A 23,378-nucleotide genomic window follows, 5' to 3' on the forward strand; every position below is an offset into this window, starting at 1 on the left:
TTTTTGTTCGACATACATAATATATTGTATCCACACATGTACAATTTTTGTTTAACCAATATAAGATATTGAGTTAATCATTTGTATTTTGACGATAAATTTAAAATTTATTTATATATATCCATATAAGTCTCTGGTAATATATAAAATAGAACCGAGTGTATATATATAATTATTACTACTATATTTATTTCTTAAATAATATATACTTATATATTATTTATATATATACTCTTTATTATATATTATATAATTTCTTAAATAACTCTCTTAATAGCTATTTTTTATTATCAACAATATAAGTTGATATTAATATTGAAAATGTATTCATAATTACATTTTTATATTTCTTTGGTAGACTTTTATGTACTATTATTATTTAATAATACACATATAATATAAATCATGTTAGCCTACCTCCTAAAATTAACGATAAAATTCGGAAACAATTTGTTATTCTATGTACAATAGAAACTTGGCCTTTGTTTCAACGTTATTATCTTTGGGCTTAAAATATTAACCGCGGAGCCAAGTCTCGTATTCAAATAAATGAATAAAGAAACAAATTTGACGGATAATATCTTCTCTACTGACATATGTCAATAGCAGACGGCCGGCCCATTGACCATCCTATAGTAGTTTTTGGACACGCTGTCTCCCATTCGGGTATATTCAATTTACTTTGCCACTCACCCATATAGTGTTCTCTTATATAATAAGACAACGCACTTTTATATTCATTATATGGATATATTGCCTTCCTCATATTTGCCACACCACCTATAGTAGTTTTTGGACACGCTGTCTCCCATTCGGGTATATTCAATTTACTTTGCCACTCACCCATATAGTGTTCTCTTATATAATAAGAAAACGCACTTTTATTTTCATTATATGGATATATTGCCTTCCTCATATTTGCCACACCACCTATAGTAGTTTTTGGACACGCTGTCTCCCATTCGGGTATATTCAATTTACTTTGCCACTCACCCATATAGTGTTCTCTTATATAATAAGAAAACGCACTTTTATTTTCATTATATGGATATATTGCCTTCCTCATATTTGCCACACCACCTATAGTAGTTTTTGGACACGCTGTCTCCCATTCGGGTATATTCAATTCTCTTTGCCACTCACCCTTATAGTATTCTCTTATTTAATAAGAATACTAAAATACTTCTCATATTATAGATGTAATCTATTAACTTCTCAATATCCATACGGTTTATGTATGGTATTGACAAAATCCTATGCATTTGCATAAGATTTATTTTGCCACAATTTATAGTACTAGTGCCGCCCTCACTAGGTATAAATATCTCATTTCGCTAGTAGTGTATGGGCAAATTCTACTAGCTATTCTCATAAATATGTCACTTATATGCCATATCTATACAATTCATGCACTTTTATATGTATATTTGCTATATTATACATTATTATGCCTTATAGGTATTATACCTATAAGCCACATCCATACGATTGCTTAATATAAATATATGTATAATTTTTTATACATATTTTTTTTTTATTTATGTATGGTTTTTTATTCATATCCATATACTGTATTCACTTTTATATGGATATGATTGGCGTTTTATATAGTATTGACAAAATCATAAGTTTGACCAATACGAGGAGAGGTCCGCCAACGACCACCTCCCTATAGGTGTTTTTGGACACGCTGTCTCCCATTCGACTGCTTACTATACTAGGGGCTACCCGCTCCGTATGATATTCTCTCATATAACAAGAGAATGCAAGAAATATTCGTATTTTATGAATATAATCCATTTATTTTTCAATATCCATACGTTTTACTTAGTTTTTTGTACGGTATTGACAAAATCCTATGCATTTGCATAAGATTTATTTTGCCACAATTTATAGTACTAGTGCCGCCCTCACTAGGTATAAATATCTCATTTCGCTAGTAGTGTATGGGGAAATTCTACTAGCTATTCTCATAAATATGTCACTTATATGCCATATCTATACAATTCATGCACTTTTATATGTATATTTGCTATATTATACATTATTATGCCTTATAGGTATTATACCTATAAGCCACATCCATACGATTGCTTAATATAAATATATGTATAATTTTTTATACATATTTTTTTTTTATTTATGTATGGTTTTTTATTCATATCCATATACTGTATTCAATTTTATATGGATATGATTGGCGTTTTATATAGTATTGACAAAATCATAAGTTTGACCAATACGAGGAGAGGTCCGCCAACGACCACCTCCCTATAGGTGTTTTTGGACACGCTGTCTCCCATTCGACTGCTTACTATACTAGGGGCTACCCGCTCCGTATGATATTCTCTCATATAACAAGAGAATGCAAGAAATATTCGTATTTTATGAATATAATCCATTTATTTTTCAATATCCATACGTTTTACTTAGTTTTTTGTACGGTATTGACAAAATCCTATGCATTTGCATAAGATTTATTTTGCCACAATTTATAGTACTAGTGCCGCCCTCACTAGGTATAAATATCTCATTTCGCTAGTAGTGTATGGGCAAATTCTACTAGCTATTCTCATAAATATGTCACTTATATGCCATATCTATACAATTCATGCACTTTTATATGTATATTTGCTATATTATACATTATTATGCCTTATAGGTATTATACCTATAAGCCACATCCATACGATTGCTTAATATAAATATATGTATAATTTTTTATACATATTTTTTTTTATTTATGTATGGTTTTTTATTCATATCCATATACTGTATTCACTTTTATATGGATATGATTGGCGTTTTATATAGTATTGACAAAATCATAAGTTTGACCAATACGAGGAGAGGTCCGCCAACGACCACCTCCCTATAGGTGTTTTTGGACACGCTGTCTCCCATTCGACTGCTTACTATACTAGGGGCTACCCGCTCCGTATGATATTCTCTCATATAACAAGAGAATGCAAGAAATATTCGTATTTTATGAATATAATCCATTTATTTTTCAATATCCATACGTTTTACTTAGTTTTTTGTACGGTATTGACAAAATCCTATGCATTTGCATAAGATTTATTTTGCCACAATTTATAGTACTAGTGCCGCCCTCACTAGGTATAAATATCTCATTTCGCTAGTAGTGTATGGGCAAATTCTACTAGCTATTCTCATAAATATGTCACTTATATGCCATATCTATACAATTCATGCACTTTTATATGTATATTTGCTATATTATACATTATTATGCCTTATAGGTATTATACCTATAAGCCACATCCATACGATTGCTTAATATAAATATATGTATAATTTTTTATACATATTTTTTTTTATTTATGTATGGTTTTTTATTCATATCCATATACTGTATTCACTTTTATATGGATATGATTGGCGTTTTATATAGTATTGACAAAATCATAAGTTTGACCAATACGAGGAGAGGTCCGCCAACGACCACCTCCCTATAGGTGTTTTTGGACACGCTGTCTCCCATTCGACTGCTTACTATACTAGGGGCTGCCCGCTCCGTATGATATTCTCTCGTATAACAAGAGAATGCAAGAAATATTCGTATTTTATGAATATAATCCATTTATTTTTCAATATCCATACGTTTTACTTAGTTTTTTGTACGGTATTGACAAAATCCTATGCATTTGCATAAGATTTATTTTGCCACAATTTATAGTACTAGTGCCGCCCTCACTAGGTATAAATATCTCATTTCGCTAGTAGTGTATGGGCAAATTCTACTAGCTATTCTCATAAATGCCTTCTTTATGCCATATCTATACAATTTATGCACTTTTATATGTATATTTGCTAATATTATACATTATTATGCCTTATAGGTATTATACCTATAAGCCATATACATACGATTTCATTTTTTTATTTATATATGGTTTTGTATTTATAACCATATACCGTATTTACTTTTATAAGGATATGATTGGCGTTTTATATAGTATTGACAAAATTATAAGTTTGACAAACACTTTTTTAAGTCTTTTAGTTAAAATTGTCATTTTTAATTGACTATCTAAACACTAGATATATTTGCACATGGAGCAAAGAGTATAAAAATTGGTCGCGTCACTAATAATATCGCGATACATTTTTACTACCATCAAAATACCACATACGTTTATATGTCCTCTTTATTTAATTTGGTTTCTAAACCTCAGGAATAGTTTTAATTATATGTGCGCTCTAAGTTGAATGAATTTCTTGAATCTCTTTACTTGAATTTCTAAGACTTAAAAATATTTATAAATAGATGTCCTATTGCATAATATTTTTTTATCGCTTCTCTTATAAAATAACGATCCTGCCTTTCTACCTTTGAATAAACATTCATATAAACATGGAGAAAAAAACGTTCGCGTCACTAACAGTATGTGACGATAAAATTTTGCTAACATTAAAAGGAACATATTTTTATATGTCAACTCTTAGTTGAATTGGTCTATTGCTTAAGATTCTAGACCTTAGGAATATTTTTATATTATATGTTTGCCAATCTTCGCGTCACTAAAAAGATGACGATTCATATTGTTATTATTAGATGGTCGAGTTGTACTTATATTGATATGTTAATCAAATTGGTCTCTTACTTGAAAATCTAGACCTTAGGAATATTTTTATATTATATGTTTGCCAATCTTCGCGTCACTAATAAGATGACGATTCATATTGTTATTATTAGATGGTCGAGTTGTACTTATATTGATATGTTAATCAAATTGGTCTCTTACTTGAAAATCTAGACCTTAGGAATATTTTTATATTATATGTTTGCCAATCTTCGCGTCACTAATAAGATGACGATTCATATTGTTATTATTAGATGGTCGAGTTGTACTTATATTGATATGTTAATCAAATTGGTCTCTTACTTGAAAATCTAGACCTTAGGAATATTTTTATATTATATGTTTGCCAATCTTCGCGTCACTAATAAGATGACGATTCATATTGTTATTATTAGATGGTCGAGTTGTACTTATATTGATATGTTAATCAAATTGGTCTCTTACTTGAAAATCTAGACCTTAGGAATATTTTTATATTATATGTTTGCCAATCTTCGCGTCACTAATAAGATGACGATTCATATTATTATTAGATGGTCGAGTTGTACTTATATTGATATGTTAATCAAATTGGTCTCTTACTTGAAAATCTAGACCTTAGGAATATTTTTATATTATATGTTTGCCAATCTTCGCGTCACTAATAAGATGACGATTCATATTGTTATTATTAGATGGTCGAGTTGTACTTATATTGATATGTTAATCAAATTGGTCTCTTACTTGAAAATCTAGACCTTAGGAATGTAATATATAAAGGATTAAAAATTCGCCACAAAGCCAAGCAAACAATCAATGCATACAAATAGATTGTTGGTTGAACTTTATATAAGAAGTTCAACACAACAAATAAATTATGCAATTTTATTATCGAATCATCAAGCAAAGGATAAGCTTCAGTGGATCGCAGTATGGCAGCTGCTCAACCACTTACAACACCTTGCCTGTTACAAAAGTCGTTTACAATTGATTCTAGGCTTTGTCATTGTATTAAATAATGCTTTTATATGTAACTAGCGCGGCATCAGGTGATCAAAGATCCTCCCAATTTACTATGTTACAAATTACATTGGCATCACATCCATTGTCGTTTAAAAAGTAAATTATAAACTTTAAATGGTTTAGAAGCCATACAATGCAAATTGCCCCTTATTTATCATTGCAGTCCAGCACGGATACGACCTTAGAGGCGTTCAGGCATAATCCAACGGACGTAGCGTCATACCACTGTTCGCTCGAACAAGTATTGTGCCATTGGTCCGTACCTGCGGTTCCTCTCGTACTACGCAGGAATGCTGTCGCAACAACGTTTTGTCATTAGTAGGGTAAAACTAACCTGTCTCACGACGGTCTAAACCCAGCTCACGTTCCCTTGCATGGGTGAACAATCCAACGCTTGGTGAATTTTGCTTCACAATGATAGGAAGAGCCGACATCGAAGGATCAAAAAGCGACGTCGCTATGAACGCTTGGCCGCCACAAGCCAGTTATCCCTATGGTAACTTTTCTGACACCTCTTGTTAAAAACTCTTTAAACCAAAAGGATCGATAGGCCGAGCTTTTGCTGTCCCTGTGTGTACTGAACACCGAGATCAAGTCAGCATTTGCCCTTTTGCTCTATGTGTGGTTTCTGTCCGCACTGAGCTGGCCTTGGGACACCTCCGTTATTATTTGAGAGATGTACCGCCCCAGTCAAACTCCCTACCTGGCAATGTCCTTGAATTGGATCATACCTGAGTAATTGGAGTTATACCAAATTTTCAAATCAAAAATACATAAATGCACCGTTTTATTAAAGAATTTGTTTGCGATTATATAACAAACTCGTGATACTTTGATCAAGAAGCTTGCATCAAAACCCAATACCATAAGATATAATAAATATATCCGTATAATGGCTAGGAAATGATACACGTTCCATTTAATCAAGTAAGTAAGGAAACAATAAGAGTAGTGGTATTTCATTGGCGATACCAAACCGAGGTCTAATATCTCCCACTTATTCTACACCTCTTATGTCTCCTTACACTGCCAGATTAGAGTCAAGCTCAAAAGGGTCTTCTTTCCCCGCTAATTATTCCAAGCCCGTTCCCTTGGCTGTGGTTTCGCTAGATAGTAGATAGGGACAGTAGGAATCTCGTTAATCCATTCATGCGCGTCACTAATTAGATGACGAGGCATTTGGCTACCTTAAGAGAGTCATAGTTACTCCCGCCGTTGACCCGCGCTTACTTGAATTTCTTCACTTTGACATTCAGAGCACTGGGCAGAAATCACATTGTGTCAACACCCGCTAGGGCCATCACAATGCTTTGTTTTAATTAGACAGTCGGATTCCCCAAGTCCGTGCCAGTTCTGAATTGATTGTTAATTGATAATCGTTATAATTAATAAGAACTAATTGGTTTAACCCAATTAGTATTCTTAAAAATTTTAGCAAGAAAGTTCCACAATTGGCTACGTAACTAAACTATCCGGGGAACAAGTAACTAACATAAATGCTAGAAACTCTATTTACCCAGAACGAGCACATAAACCATGTTATTGTTTCCCAATCAAGCCCGACTATCTCAATCTTCAGAGCCAATCCTTATCCCGAAGTTACGGATCTAATTTGCCGACTTCCCTTACCTACATTATTCTATCGACTAGAGACTCTTCACCTTGGAGACCAGCTGCGGATATTGGTACGGCCTGTTGAGAAGTTTGCGTGTCCCCACCATAAATTTTCAAGGTCCGAGGAGAAAATATCGACACAACAGTATATGTCATGCTCTTCTAGCCCATCTACCATATCTCTCTGCGAAAGACTTCCATGGTAGTACGGCTATAAAACAGAAAAGAAAACTCTTCCGATATCTCTCGACGGCTTCTTTATGGTCGTTCCTGTTGCCAGGATGAGCACGAGGCCCATATTTAATAACAAACGGATACTCAACAGGTTACGGAATTGGAACCGTATTCCCTTTCGTTCAAAATTATTCAAGTATATTAATTTAGCTAGATTTTATATAATATATATATTTGTTTGGCATTTGTATTTTACTTGAAAATTTTCGGCTTTCGCCTTGAACTTAGGACCGACTAACTCGTGATCAACCACTGTTCACACGAAACCCTTCTCCACTTCAGTCCTCCAAGGTCTCATTCGATTATTTGCTACTACCACCAAGATCTGTACCAATGGCAGCTCCATGCAGGCTTACGCCAAACACTTCTACGCATACCATTGTACCTTCCTACTCACTAAAGTTTCAAAATTTATATTACAAGTAATATAAATCATCTACTTTAGCGGTAATGTATAGGTATACAACTTAAGCGCCATCCATTTTAAGGGCTAGTTGCTTCGGCAGGTGAGTTGTTACACACTCCTTAGCGGATTTCGACTTCCATGATCACCGTCCTGCTGTTTTAAGCAACCAACGCCTTTCATGGTATCTGCATGAGTTGTTAATTTGGGCACCGTAACATTACGTTTGGTTCATCCCACAGCGCCAGTTCTGCTTACCAAAAGTGGCCCACTGGGCACATTATATCATAACCTTGAACTTCATATCAAGAAAGTTAAGGTTCTTACCCATTTAAAGTTTGAGAATAGGTTAAGATCGTTTCGACCCTAAGGCCTCTAATCATTCGCTTTACCAGATAAGATTATTTTATATAATATTAAAATGCACCAGCTATCCTGAGGGAAACTTCGGAAGGAACCAGCTACTAGATGGTTCGATTGGTCTTTCGCCCCTATACTCAATTCTGACAATCGATTTGCACGTCAGAACTGTTTCGGTCTTCCATCAGGGTTTCCCCTGACTTCAACCTGATCAAGTATAGTTCACCATCTTTCGGGTCACAGCATATATGCTCAAGGTACGTTCCAGTTAGAGGCATAAATAATATAAATATCATTATACATAACTATATAGAACGCCCCGGGATTGTGTTAATTAGCTATAAATAGTTAAAAAACTAATCCCATTATTAGTCAAGTTAATTACGCTATTAGGTTTATATCCCAATAACTTGCACATATGTTAGACTCCTTGGTCCGTGTTTCAAGACGGGTCCCGAAGGTATCCTGAATCTTTCGCATTGTTAATCCTACAAGTGCATATAATAAACACAAAAATCAATGATAATTATGCCATTATATAATTCCGAAAAATTAACGCACTGTATTCATATAAATCTATCAGCACTTTATCAAATTAATAACATTTATTCTGTGTTAAAATGCAAGCAAATTAATTTGAATAAACTATAAGTTATATTTTATGATAAATTTGGTATGCTAATAGATTACAATGTCCTTATATGGAAAAAATGCACACTATTATCATAATATTGTTTAAATATTACAATTCTAATGATGAATTTTCCATAACGGATATTCAGGTTCATCGGGCTTAACCTCTAAGCAGTTTCACGTACTGTTTAACTCTCTATTCAGAGTTCTTTTCAACTTTCCCTCACGGTACTTGTTTACTATCGGTCTCATGGTTATATTTAGTTTTAGATGGAGTTTACCACCCACTTAGTGCTGCACTATCAAGCAACACGACTCTTTGGAAACATCATCTAGTAATCATTAACGTTATACGGGCCTGGCACCCTCTATGGGTAAATGGCCTCATTTAAGAAGGACTTAAATCGTTAATTTCTCATACTAGAATATTGACGCTCCATACACTGCATCTCACATTTGCCATATAGACAAAGTGACTTAGTGCTGAACTGATTTCTTTTCGCTCGCCGCTACTAAGAAAATCCTTGTTAGTTTCTTTTCCTCCCCTAATTAATATGCTTAAATTCAGGGGGTAGTCCCATATGAGTTGAGGTTGTGTATAACTTTTATATGCAATTAATTCTTTATATATAATGATAAAACATTTTATTAAATTCGTTATATTAATAATATCTGTATATAAATGGCATTTGTTTGATTTAACGAATCAACGAAGAACAATAATATTGTCAACGGTTTTCTATTTTCTAATCATTAATAAGAGACAATTCTAGATAAATTTTTATGCTAGACATTTCTCAGTATCATTTGATTGAAAAAGAAAATATTTCTCTTCGTTTTTCACATTCAAATTATTTACTAATGTGAGATAATGTTTTTCATATATTTTTTAATATTATGAATAAAATAATTAAATTATTATTATCCAATAATATACCATATGCTTATAAAATTTCATTATAAAATTTGTATAAGCAACTTAATTAGCATAGTCTTACAACCCTCAACCATATGTAGTCCAAGCAGCACTATAAAATTAATTAAAGTACATAACAGCATGGACTGCGATATGCGTTCAAAATGTCGATGTTCATGTGTCCTGCAGTTCACACGATGACGCACAGTTTGCTGCGTTCTTCATCGACCCATGAGCCGAGTGATCCACCGCTTAGAGTTTTATAAATTGGTTTCTTAATTTTGTCAAATATGTTTTTATTGAAAGAAATTAAAAATACACCATTTTACTGGCATATATCAATTCCTTCAATAAATTTATTTTTATACCTAAAACGAATGCTGCGAAATGTCTTAGTTTTATATAACCAATATATATCAAAGTATTTCTTTTTAAATTGCATTTATTGTAAATAAATATATATATATATATATTAATACTTTTTTAGCGATATAAATTGAAATTTATATAAAACATTAACCTGTATAAAACCAGGTACAACATTGTACATTTTAGGTTGTTGCATTATCCAATGTATGCGCATAACTGAGATGAACAATACATATCGCAACGCGTGTATATTATGGTCCATATACACACAGTATTTTAATTGTGTTTATATACAATAATAATTTAATATTATTATTTTAATAATTCGATTTGCTTGTTCGAATTTTTATTTGTTTGTTTTGGCTGCTTATTATTTCTCTCATATGTATTAAATACAATATATAATTTTAATATTTGCATTATTTCGATTTGCTTGTTCGAAATTTCATTTGATCTATATTAGATCATATACATTTTGGCAATTCATATTTTATTTGTATTACTATAATGTATTTATTATAATATAAACAAATATTTTATTAACGGTAAGGATATACAATAATAATTTAATATTATTATTTTAATAATTCGATTTGCTTGTTCGAATTTTTATTTGTTTGCTTTGGCTGCTTATTATTTCTCTCATATGTATTAAATACAATATATAATTTTAATATTTGCATTATTTCGATTTGCTTGTTCGAAATTTTATTTGATCTATATTAGATCTCATATACATTTTGGCAATTCATATTTTATTTGTATTATTATAATGTATTTATTATAATATAAACAAATATTTTATTAACGGTAAGGATATACAATAATAATTTAATATTATTATTTTAATAATTCGATTTGCTTGTTCGAATTTTTATTTGTTTGCTTTGGCTGCTTATTAATTTCTCTCATATGTATTAAATACAATATATAATTTTAATATTTGCATTATTTCGATTTGCTTGTTCGAAATTTCATTTGATCTATAATAGATCTCATATACATTTTGGCAATTCATATTTTATTTGTAATACTATAATGTATTTATTATAATATAAACTAATATTTTATTAACGGTAAGGATATTAAAACATTAATGATCCTTCCGCAGGTTCACCTACGGAAACCTTGTTACGACTTTTACTTCCTCTAAATAATCAAGTTCGGTCAACTTTTGCGAAACAACCGTAACACGCAAGGCGTCACAGTGATCACGTCCGGAGACCTCACTAAATAATTCAATCGGTAGTAGCGACGGGCGGTGTGTACAAAGGGCAGGGACGTAATCAATGCGAGTTAATGACTCACACTTACTGGGAATTCCAAGTTCATGTGAACAGTTTCAGTTCACAATCCCAAGCATGAAAGTGGTTCAGCGGTTTACCCGGACCTCTCGGTCTAGGAAATACACGTTGATACTTTCATTGTAGCGCGCGTGCAGCCCAGGACATCTAAGGGCATCACAGACCTGTTATTGCTCAATCTCATTATTGCTAGACGCAATTTGTCCATTTAAGAAGCTAGTGTCCTTATAATGGGACAAACCAACAGGTACGGCTCCACTTATATAAACACATTCAAACACAATAAACATTTTACTGCCACCATGAATGAAGGCTATATAAGCTTCAACACCATAATCCTGAAGATATCTATTTAATATATTTGAGTCTCGTTCGTTATCGGAATTAACCAGACAAATCACTCCACGAACTAAGAACGGCCATGCACCACCACCCATAGATTCGAGAAAGAGCTATCAATCTGTCTTACACACTTATGTTCGGACCTGGTAAGTTTTCCCGTGTTGAGTCAAATTAAGCCGCAGGCTCCACTCCTGGTGGTGCCCTTCCGTCAATTCCTTTAAGTTTCAGCTTTGCAACCATACTTCCCCCGGAGCCCAAAAGCTTTGGTTTCCCGGGAAGCGACTGAGAGAGCCATAAAAGTAGCTACACCCAATTGCTAGCTGGCATCGTTTATGGTTAGAACTAGGGCGGTATCTGATCGCCTTCGAACCTCTAACTTTCGTTCTTGATTAATGAAAACATCTTTGGCAAATGCTTTCGCTTAAGTTAGTCTTACGACGGTCCAAGAATTTCACCTCTCGCGTCGTAATACTAATGCCCCCAAACTGCTTCTATTAATCATTACCTCTTGATCTGAAAACCAATGAAAGCAGAACAGAGGTCTTATTTCATTATCCCATGCACAGAATATTCAGGCATTTGAAGCCTGCTTTAAGCACTCTAATTTGTTCAAAGTAATTGTACCGGCCCACAATAACACTCGTTTAAGAGCACTAATGCAGGTTTTTAAATAGGAGGAACATATGAAAAAATACAAGTATCTAAGCACATGTAAGAACTCCACCGGTAATACGCTTACATACATAAAGGTATAGTACTAACCACAATTGTAAGTTGTACTACCCGTATGAAGCACAAGTTCAACTACGAACGTTTTAACCGCAACAACTTTAATATACGCTATTGGAGCTGGAATTACCGCGGCTGCTGGCACCAGACTTGCCCTCCAATTGGTCCTTGTTAAAGGATTTAAAGTGTACTCATTCCAATTACAGGGCCTCGGATATGAGTCCTGTATTGTTATTTTTCGTCACTACCTCCCCGAGCTGGGAGTGGGTAATTTACGCGCCTGCTGCCTTCCTTAGATGTGGTAGCCGTTTCTCAGGCTCCCTCTCCGGAATCGAACCCTGATTCCCCGTTACCCGTTGCAACCATGGTAGTCCTAGATACTACCATCAAAAGTTGATAGGGCAGACATTTGAAAGATCTGTCGTCGGTACAAGACCATACGATCTGCATGTTATCTAGAGTTCAACCAATATAACGATCTTGCGATCGCTTGGTTTTAGCCTAATAAAAGCACATGTTCCATAAGGTTCATGTTTTAATTGCATGTATTAGCTCTAGAATTACCACAGTTATCCAAGTAACTGTTAACGATCTAAGGAACCATAACTGATATAATGAGCCTTTTGCGGTTTCACTTTTAATTCGTGTGTACTTAGACATGCATGGCTTAATCTTTGAGACAAGCATATAACTACTGGCAGGATCAACCAGAATAATGTTTTTATTCATATTTCATTCATATTTTTTGAATAGAAATTAGCAATATATATGTTGTTATAGATTTTATTTCTATCGAATACGGCCATTTTTATATAGCATTCGTATACGTTTGTTTTCCAATTTATACTTGTTTCGCCACTAATAATAACAAGTTTTTATTGATGTCAAAAAGAATCATATTCTTTATAAACACAATATTTATTTTTCATATATTTTCTTTATATATGCACATTTCATTCTAAAATATCATTTTTGTTCGACATACATAATATATTGTATCCACACATGTACAATTTTTGTTTAACCAATATAAGATATTGAGTTAATCATTTGTATTTTGACGATAAATTTAAAATTTATCTATATATATCCATATAAGTCTCTGGTAATATATAAAATAGAACCGAGTGTATATATATAATTATTACTACTATATTTATTTCTTAAATAATATATACTTATATATTATTTATATATATACTCTTTATTATATATTATATAATTTCTTAAATAACTCTCTTAATAGCTATTTTTTATTATCAACAATATAAGTTGATATTAATATTGAAAATGTATTCATAATTACATTTTTATATTTCTTTGGTAGACTTTTATGTACTATTATTATTTAATAATACACATATAATATAAATCATGTTAGCCTACCTCCTAAAATTAACGATAAAATTCGGAAACAATTTGTTATTCTATGTACAATAGAAACTTGGCCTTTGTTTCAACGTTATTATCTTTGGGCTTAAAATATTAACCGCGGAGCCAAGTCTCGTATTCAAATAAATGAATAAAGAAACAAATTTGACGGATAATATCTTCTCTACTGACATATGTCAATAGCAGACGGCCGGCCCATTGACCATCCTATAGTAGTTTTTGGACACGCTGTCTCCCATTCGGGTATATTCAATTTACTTTGCCACTCACCCATATAGTGTTCTCTTATATAATAAGACAACGCACTTTTATATTCATTATATGGATATATTGCCTTCCTCATATTTGCCACACCACCTATAGTAGTTTTTGGACACGCTGTCTCCCATTCGGGTATATTCAATTTACTTTGCCACTCACCCATATAGTGTTCTCTTATATAATAAGAAAACGCACTTTTATTTTCATTATATGGATATATTGCCTTCCTCATATTTGCCACACCACCTATAGTAGTTTTTGGACACGCTGTCTCCCATTCGGGTATATTCAATTTACTTTGCCACTCACCCATATAGTGTTCTCTTATATAATAAGAAAACGCACTTTTATTTTCATTATATGGATATATTGCCTTCCTCATATTTGCCACACCACCTATAGTAGTTTTTGGACACGCTGTCTCCCATTCGGGTATATTCAATTCTCTTTGCCACTCACCCTTATAGTATTCTCTTATTTAATAAGAATACTAAAATACTTCTCATATTATAGATGTAATCTATTAACTTCTCAATATCCATACGGTTTATGTATGGTATTGACAAAATCCTATGCATTTGCATAAGATTTATTTTGCCACAATTTATAGTACTAGTGCCGCCCTCACTAGGTATAAATATCTCATTTCGCTAGTAGTGTATGGGCAAATTCTACTAGCTATTCTCATAAATATGTCACTTATATGCCATATCTATACAATTCATGCACTTTTATATGTATATTTGCTATATTATACATTATTATGCCTTATAGGTATTATACCTATAAGCCACATCCATACGATTGCTTAATATAAATATATGTATAATTTTTTATACATATTTTTTTTTTATTTATGTATGGTTTTTTATTCATATCCATATACTGTATTCAATTTTATATGGATATGATTGGCGTTTTATATAGTATTGACAAAATCATAAGTTTGACCAATACGAGGAGAGGTCCGCCAACGACCACCTCCCTATAGGTGTTTTTGGACACGCTGTCTCCCATTCGACTGCTTACTATACTAGGGGCTACCCGCTCCGTATGATATTCTCTCATATAACAAGAGAATGCAAGAAATATTCGTATTTTATGAATATAATCCATTTATTTTTCAATATCCATACGTTTTACTTAGTTTTTTGTACGGTATTGACAAAATCCTATGCATTTGCATAAGATTTATTTTGCCACAATTTATAGTACTAGTGCCGCCCTCACTAGGTATAAATATCTCATTTCGCTAGTAGTGTATGGGCAAATTCTACTAGCTATTCTCATAAATATGTCACTTATATGCCATATCTATACAATTCATGCACTTTTATATGTATATTTGCTATATTATACATTATTATGCCTTATAGGTATTATACCTATAAGCCACATCCATACGATTGCTTAATATAAATATATGTATAATTTTTTATACATATTTTTTTTTATTTATGTATGGTTTTTTATTCATATCCATATACTGTATTCACTTTTATATGGATATGATTGGCGTTTTATATAGTATTGACAAAATCATAAGTTTGACCAATACGAGGAGAGGTCCGCCAACGACCACCTCCCTATAGGTGTTTTTGGACACGCTGTCTCCCATTCGACTGCTTACTATACTAGGGGCTACCCGCTCCGTATGATATTCTCTCATATAACAAGAGAATGCAAGAAATATTCGTATTTTATGAATATAATCCATTTATTTTTCAATATCCATACGTTTTACTTAGTTTTTTGTACGGTATTGACAAAATCCTATGCATTTGCATAAGATTTATTTTGCCACAATTTATAGTACTAGTGCCGCCCTCACTAGGTATAAATATCTCATTTCGCTAGTAGTGTATGGGCAAATTCTACTAGCTATTCTCATAAATATGTCACTTATATGCCATATCTATACAATTCATGCACTTTTATATGTATATTTGCTATATTATACATTATTATGCCTTATAGGTATTATACCTATAAGCCACATCCATACGATTGCTTAATATAAATATATGTATAATTTTTTATACATATTTTTTTTTATTTATGTATGGTTTTTTATTCATATCCATATACTGTATTCACTTTTATATGGATATGATTGGCGTTTTATATAGTATTGACAAAATCATAAGTTTGACCAATACGAGGAGAGGTCCGCCAACGACCACCTCCCTATAGGTGTTTTTGGACACGCTGTCTCCCATTCGACTGCTTACTATACTAGGGGCTGCCCGCTCCGTATGATATTCTCTCGTATAACAAGAGAATGCAAGAAATATTCGTATTTTATGAATATAATCCATTTATTTTTCAATATCCATACGTTTTACTTAGTTTTTTGTACGGTATTGACAAAATCCTATGCATTTGCATAAGATTTATTTTGCCACAATTTATAGTACTAGTGCCGCCCTCACTAGGTATAAATATCTCATTTCGCTAGTAGTGTATGGGCAAATTCTACTAGCTATTCTCATAAATGCCTTCTTTATGCCATATCTATACAATTTATGCACTTTTATATGTATATTTGCTAATATTATACATTATTATGCCTTATAGGTATTATACCTATAAGCCATATACATACGATTTCATTTTTTTATTTATATATGGTTTTGTATTTATAACCATATACCGTATTTACTTTTATAAGGATATGATTGGCGTTTTATATAGTATTGACAAAATTATAAGTTTGACAAACACTTTTTTAAGTCTTTTAGTTAAAATTGTCATTTTTAATTGACTATCTAAACACTAGATATATTTGCACATGGAGCAAAGAGTATAAAAATTGGTCGCGTCACTAATAATATCGCGATACATTTTTACTACCATCAAAATACCACATACGTTTATATGTCCTCTTTATTTAATTTGGTTTCTAAACCTCAGGAATAGTTTTAATTATATGTGCGCTCTAAGTTGAATGAATTTCTTGAATCTCTTTACTTGAATTTCTAAGACTTAAAAATATTTATAAATAGATGTCCTATTGCATAATATTTTTTTATCGCTTCACTTATAAAATAACGATCCTGCCTTTCTACCTTTGAATAAACATTCATATAAACATGGAGAAAAAAACGTTCGCGTCACTAACAGTATGTGACGATAAAATTTTGCTAACATTAAAAGGAACATATTTTTATATGTCAACTCTTAGTTGAATTGGTCTATTGCTTAAGATTCTAGACCTTAGGAATATTTTTATATTATATGTTTGCCAATCTTCGCGTCACTAAAAAGATGACGATTCATATTGTTATTATTAGATGGTCGAGTTGTACTTATATTGATATGTTAATCAAATTGGTCTCTTACTTGAAAATCTAGACCTTAGGAATATTTTTATATTATATGTTTGCCAATCTTCGCGTCACTAATAAGATGACGATTCATATTGTTATTATTAGATGGTCGAGTTGTACTTATATTGATATGTTAATCAAATTGGTCTCTTACTTGAAAATCTAGACCTTAGGAATATTTTTATATTATATGTTTGCCAATCTTCGCGTCACTAATAAGATGACGATTCATATTGTTATTATTAGATGGTCGAGTTGTACTTATATTGATATGTTAATCAAATTGGTCTCTTACTTGAAAATCTAGACCTTAGGAATATTTTTATATTATATGTTTGCCAATCTTCGCGTCACTAATAAGATGACGATTCATATTGTTATTATTAGATGGTCGAGTTGTACTTATATTGATATGTTAATCAAATTGGTCTCTTACTTGAAAATCTAGACCTTAGGAATATTTTTATATTATATGTTTGCCAATCTTCGCGTCACTAATAAGATGACGATTCATATTATTATTAGATGGTCGAGTTGTACTTATATTGATATGTTAATCAAATTGGTCTCTTACTTGAAAATCTAGACCTTAGGAATGTAATATATAAAGGATTAAAAATTCGCCACAAAGCCAAGCAAACAATCAATGCATACAAATAGATTGTTGGTTGAACTTTATATAAGAAGTTCAACACAACAAATAAATTATGCAATTTTATTATCGAATCATCAAGCAAAGGATAAGCTTCAGTGGATCGCAGTATGGCAGCTGCTCAACCACTTACAACACCTTGCCTGTTACAAAAGTCGTTTACAATTGATTCTAGGCTTTGTCATTGTATTAAATAATGCTTTTATATGTAACTAGCGCGGCATCAGGTGATCAAAGATCCTCCCAATTTACTATGTTACAAATTACATTGGCATCACATCCATTGTCGTTTAAAAAGTAAATTATAAACTTTAAATGGTTTAGAAGCCATACAATGCAAATTGCCCCTTATTTATCATTGCAGTCCAGCACGGATACGACCTTAGAGGCGTTCAGGCATAATCCAACGGACGTAGCGTCATACCACTGTTCGCTCGAACAAGTATTGTGCCATTGGTCCGTACCTGCGGTTCCTCTCGTACTACGCAGGAATGCTGTCGCAACAACGTTTTGTCATTAGTAGGGTAAAACTAACCTGTCTCACGACGGTCTAAACCCAGCTCACGTTCCCTTGCATGGGTGAACAATCCAACGCTTGGTGAATTTTGCTTCACAATGATAGGAAGAGCCGACATCGAAGGATCAAAAAGCGACGTCGCTATGAACGCTTGGCCGCCACAAGCCAGTTATCCCTATGGTAACTTTTCTGACACCTCTTGTTAAAAACTCTTTAAACCAAAAGGATCGATAGGCCGAGCTTTTGCTGTCCCTGTGTGTACTGAACACCGAGATCAAGTCAGCATTTGCCCTTTTGCTCTATGTGTGGTTTCTGTCCGCACTGAGCTGGCCTTGGGACACCTCCGTTATTATTTGAGAGATGTACCGCCCCAGTCAAACTCCCTACCTGGCAATGTCCTTGAATTGGATCATACCTGAGTAATTGGAGTTATACCAAATTTTCAAATCAAAAATACATAAATGCACCGTTTTATTAAAGAATTTGTTTGCGATTATATAACAAACTCGTGATACTTTGATCAAGAAGCTTGCATCAAAACCCAATACCATAAGATATAATAAATATATCCGTATAATGGCTAGGAAATGATACACGTTCCATTTAATCAAGTAAGTAAGGAAACAATAAGAGTAGTGGTATTTCATTGGCGATACCAAACCGAGGTCTAATATCTCCCACTTATTCTACACCTCTTATGTCTCCTTACACTGCCAGATTAGAGTCAAGCTCAAAAGGGTCTTCTTTCCCCGCTAATTATTCCAAGCCCGTTCCCTTGGCTGTGGTTTCGCTAGATAGTAGATAGGGACAGTAGGAATCTCGTTAATCCATTCATGCGCGTCACTAATTAGATGACGAGGCATTTGGCTACCTTAAGAGAGTCATAGTTACTCCCGCCGTTGACCCGCGCTTACTTGAATTTCTTCACTTTGACATTCAGAGCACTGGGCAGAAATCACATTGTGTCAACACCCGCTAGGGCCATCACAATGCTTTGTTTTAATTAGACAGTCGGATTCCCCAAGTCCGTGCCAGTTCTGAATTGATTGTTAATTGATAATCGTTATAATTAATAAGAACTAATTGGTTTAACCCAATTAGTATTCTTAAAAATTTTAGCAAGAAAGTTCCACAATTGGCTACGTAACTAAACTATCCGGGGAACAAGTAACTAACATAAATGCTAGAAACTCTATTTACCCAGAACGAGCACATAAACCATGTTATTGTTTCCCAATCAAGCCCGACTATCTCAATCTTCAGAGCCAATCCTTATCCCGAAGTTACGGATCTAATTTGCCGACTTCCCTTACCTACATTATTCTATCGACTAGAGACTCTTCACCTTGGAGACCAGCTGCGGATATTGGTACGGCCTGTTGAGAAGTTTGCGTGTCCCCACCATAAATTTTCAAGGTCCGAGGAGAAAATATCGACACAACAGTATATGTCATGCTCTTCTAGCCCATCTACCATATCTCTCTGCGAAAGACTTCCATGGTAGTACGGCTATAAAACAGAAAAGAAAACTCTTCCGATATCTCTCGACGGCTTCTTTATGGTCGTTCCTGTTGCCAGGATGAGCACGAGGCCCATATTTAATAACAAACGGATACTCAACAGGTTACGGAATTGGAACCGTATTCCCTTTCGTTCAAAATTATTCAAGTATATTAATTTAGCTAGATTTTATATAATATATATATTTGTTTGGCATTTGTATTTTACTTGAAAATTTTCGGCTTTCGCCTTGAACTTAGGACCGACTAACTCGTGATCAACCACTGTTCACACGAAACCCTTCTCCACTTCAGTCCTCCAAGGTCTCATTCGATTATTTGCTACTACCACCAAGATCTGTACCAATGGCAGCTCCATGCAGGCTTACGCCAAACACTTCTACGCATACCATTGTACCTTCCTACTCACTAAAGTTTCAAAATTTATATTACAAGTAATATAAATCATCTACTTTAGCGGTAATGTATAGGTATACAACTTAAGCGCCATCCATTTTAAGGGCTAGTTGCTTCGGCAGGTGAGTTGTTACACACTCCTTAGCGGATTTCGACTTCCATGATCACCGTCCTGCTGTTTTAAGCAACCAACGCCTTTCATGGTATCTGCATGAGTTGTTAATTTGGGCACCGTAACATTACGTTTGGTTCATCCCACAGCGCCAGTTCTGCTTACCAAAAGTGGCCCACTGGGCACATTATATCATAACCTTGAACTTCATATCAAGAAAGTTAAGGTTCTTACCCATTTAAAGTTTGAGAATAGGTTAAGATCGTTTCGACCCTAAGGCCTCTAATCATTCGCTTTACCAGATAAGATTATTTTATATAATATTAAAATGCACCAGCTATCCTGAGGGAAACTTCGGAAGGAACCAGCTACTAGATGGTTCGATTGGTCTTTCGCCCCTATACTCAATTCTGACAATCGATTTGCACGTCAGAACTGTTTCGGTCTTCCATCAGGGTTTCCCCTGACTTCAACCTGATCAAGTATAGTTCACCATCTTTCGGGTCACAGCATATATGCTCAAGGTACGTTCCAGTTAGAGGCATAAATAATATAAATATCATTATACATAACTATATAGAACGCCCCGGGATTGTGTTAATTAGCTATAAATAGTTAAAAAACTAATCCCATTATTAGTCAAGTTAATTACGCTATTAGGTTTATATCCCAATAACTTGCACATATGTTAGACTCCTTGGTCCGTGTTTCAAGACGGGTCCCGAAGGTATCCTGAATCTTTCGCATTGTTAATCCTACAAGTGCATATAATAAACACAAAAATCAATGATAATTATGCCATTATATAATTCCGAAAAATTAACGCACTGTATTCATATAAATCTATCAGCACTTTATCAAATTAATAACATTTATTCTGTGTTAAAATGCAAGCAAATTAATTTGAATAAACTATAAGTTATATTTTATGATAAATTTGGTATGCTAATAGATTACAATGTCCTTATATGGAAAAAATGCACACTATTATCATAATATTGTTTAAATATTACAATTCTAATGATGAATTTTCCATAACGGATATTCAGGTTCATCGGGCTTAACCTCTAAGCAGTTTCACGTACTGTTTAACTCTCTATTCAGAGTTCTTTTCAACTTTCCCTCACGGTACTTGTTTACTATCGGTCTCATGGTTATATTTAGTTTTAGATGGAGTTTACCACCCACTTAGTGCTGCACTATCAAGCAACACGACTCTTTGGAAACATCATCTAGTAATCATTAACGTTATACGGGCCTGGCACCCTCTATGGGTAAATGGCCTCATTTAAGAAGGACTTAAATCGTTAATTTCTCATACTAGAATATTGACGCTCCATACACTGCATCTCACATTTGCCATATAGACAAAGTGACTTAGTGCTGAACTGATTTCTTTTCGCTCGCCGCTACTAAGAAAATCCTTGTTAGTTTCTTTTCCTCCCCTAATTAATATGCTTAAATTCAGGGGGTAGTCCCATATGAGTTGAGGTTGTGTATAACTTTTATATGCAATTAATTCTTTATATATAATGATAAAACATTTTATTAAATTCGTTATATTAATAATATCTGTATATAAATGGCATTTGTTTGATTTAACGAATCAACGAAGAACAATAATATTGTCAACGGTTTTCTATTTTCTAATCATTAATAAGAGACAATTCTAGATAAATTTTTATGCTAGACATTTCTCAGTATCATTTGATTGAAAAAGAAAATATTTCTCTTCGTTTTTCACATTCAAATTATTTACTAATGTGAGATAATGTTTTTCATATATTTTTTAATATTATGAATAAAATAATTAAATTATTATTATCCAATAATATACCATATGCTTATAAAATTTGTATAAGCAACTTAATTAGCATAGTCTTACAACCCTCAACCATATGTAGTCCAAGCAGCACTATAAAATTAATTAAAGTACATAACAGCATGGACTGCGATATGCGTTCAAAATGTCGATGTTCATGTGTCCTGCAGTTCACACGATGACGCACAGTTTGCTGCGTTCTTCATCGACCCATGAGCCGAGTGATCCACCGCTTAGAGTTTTATAAATTGGTTTCTTAATTTTGTCAAATATGTTTTTATTGAAAGAAATTAAAAATACACCATTTTACTGGCATATATCAATTCCTTCAATAAATTTATTTTTATACCTAAAACGAATGCTGCGAAATGTCTTAGTTTTATATAACCAATATATATCAAAGTATTTCTTTTTAAATTGCATTTATTGTAAATAAATATATATATATATATATTAATACTTTTTTAGCGATATAAATTGAAATTTATATAAAACATTAACCTGTATAAAACCAGGTACAACATTGTACATTTTAGGTTGTTGCATTATCCAATGTATGCGCATAACTGAGATGAACAATACATATCGCAACGCGTGTATATTATGGTCCATATACACACAGTATTTTAATTGTGTTTATATACAATAATAATTTAATATTATTATTTTAATAATTCGATTTGCTTGTTCGAATTTTTATTTGTTTGTTTTGGCTGCTTATTATTTCTCTCATATGTATTAAATACAATATATAATTTTAATATTTGCATTATTTCGATTTGCTTGTTCGAAATTTCATTTGATCTATATTAGATCATATACATTTTGGCAATTCATATTTTATTTGTATTACTATAATGTATT

The 23,378-nt window shown here is 32.9% G+C and overlaps 5 non-coding genes across 5 annotated transcripts; all 5 read right to left on the reverse strand.

Annotated features, from left to right (window-relative positions):
• Positions 1–5,477: 5,477 nt before the first annotated feature.
• Positions 5,478–9,448, reverse strand: LOC127012251 (large subunit ribosomal RNA). Its single transcript, XR_007765764.1, has one exon. It is a non-coding gene; the product is annotated as a large subunit ribosomal RNA (ribosomal RNA).
• A 402-nt stretch (positions 9,449–9,850) lies between these two features.
• On the reverse strand, positions 9,851–10,029 carry LOC127012236 (5.8S ribosomal RNA). The gene has a single exon (XR_007765749.1). It is a non-coding gene; the product is annotated as a 5.8S ribosomal RNA (ribosomal RNA).
• A 1,203-nt stretch (positions 10,030–11,232) lies between these two features.
• Positions 11,233–13,227, reverse strand: LOC127012244 (small subunit ribosomal RNA). Its single transcript, XR_007765757.1, has one exon. It is a non-coding gene; the product is annotated as a small subunit ribosomal RNA (ribosomal RNA).
• Positions 13,228–18,216: 4,989 nt separating this feature from the next.
• LOC122818000 (large subunit ribosomal RNA) lies at positions 18,217–22,187 on the reverse strand. Its single transcript, XR_006367535.1, has one exon. It is a non-coding gene; the product is annotated as a large subunit ribosomal RNA (ribosomal RNA).
• Positions 22,188–22,576: 389 nt separating this feature from the next.
• On the reverse strand, positions 22,577–22,755 carry LOC122818002 (5.8S ribosomal RNA). The gene has a single exon (XR_006367536.1). It is a non-coding gene; the product is annotated as a 5.8S ribosomal RNA (ribosomal RNA).
• Positions 22,756–23,378: the final 623 nt, after the last annotated feature.

This window comes from Drosophila biarmipes, unplaced genomic scaffold (assembly GCF_025231255.1).
Source record: "Drosophila biarmipes strain raj3 unplaced genomic scaffold, RU_DBia_V1.1 ptg000036l, whole genome shotgun sequence".
NCBI lineage: Eukaryota > Metazoa > Arthropoda > Insecta > Diptera > Drosophilidae > Drosophila > Drosophila biarmipes.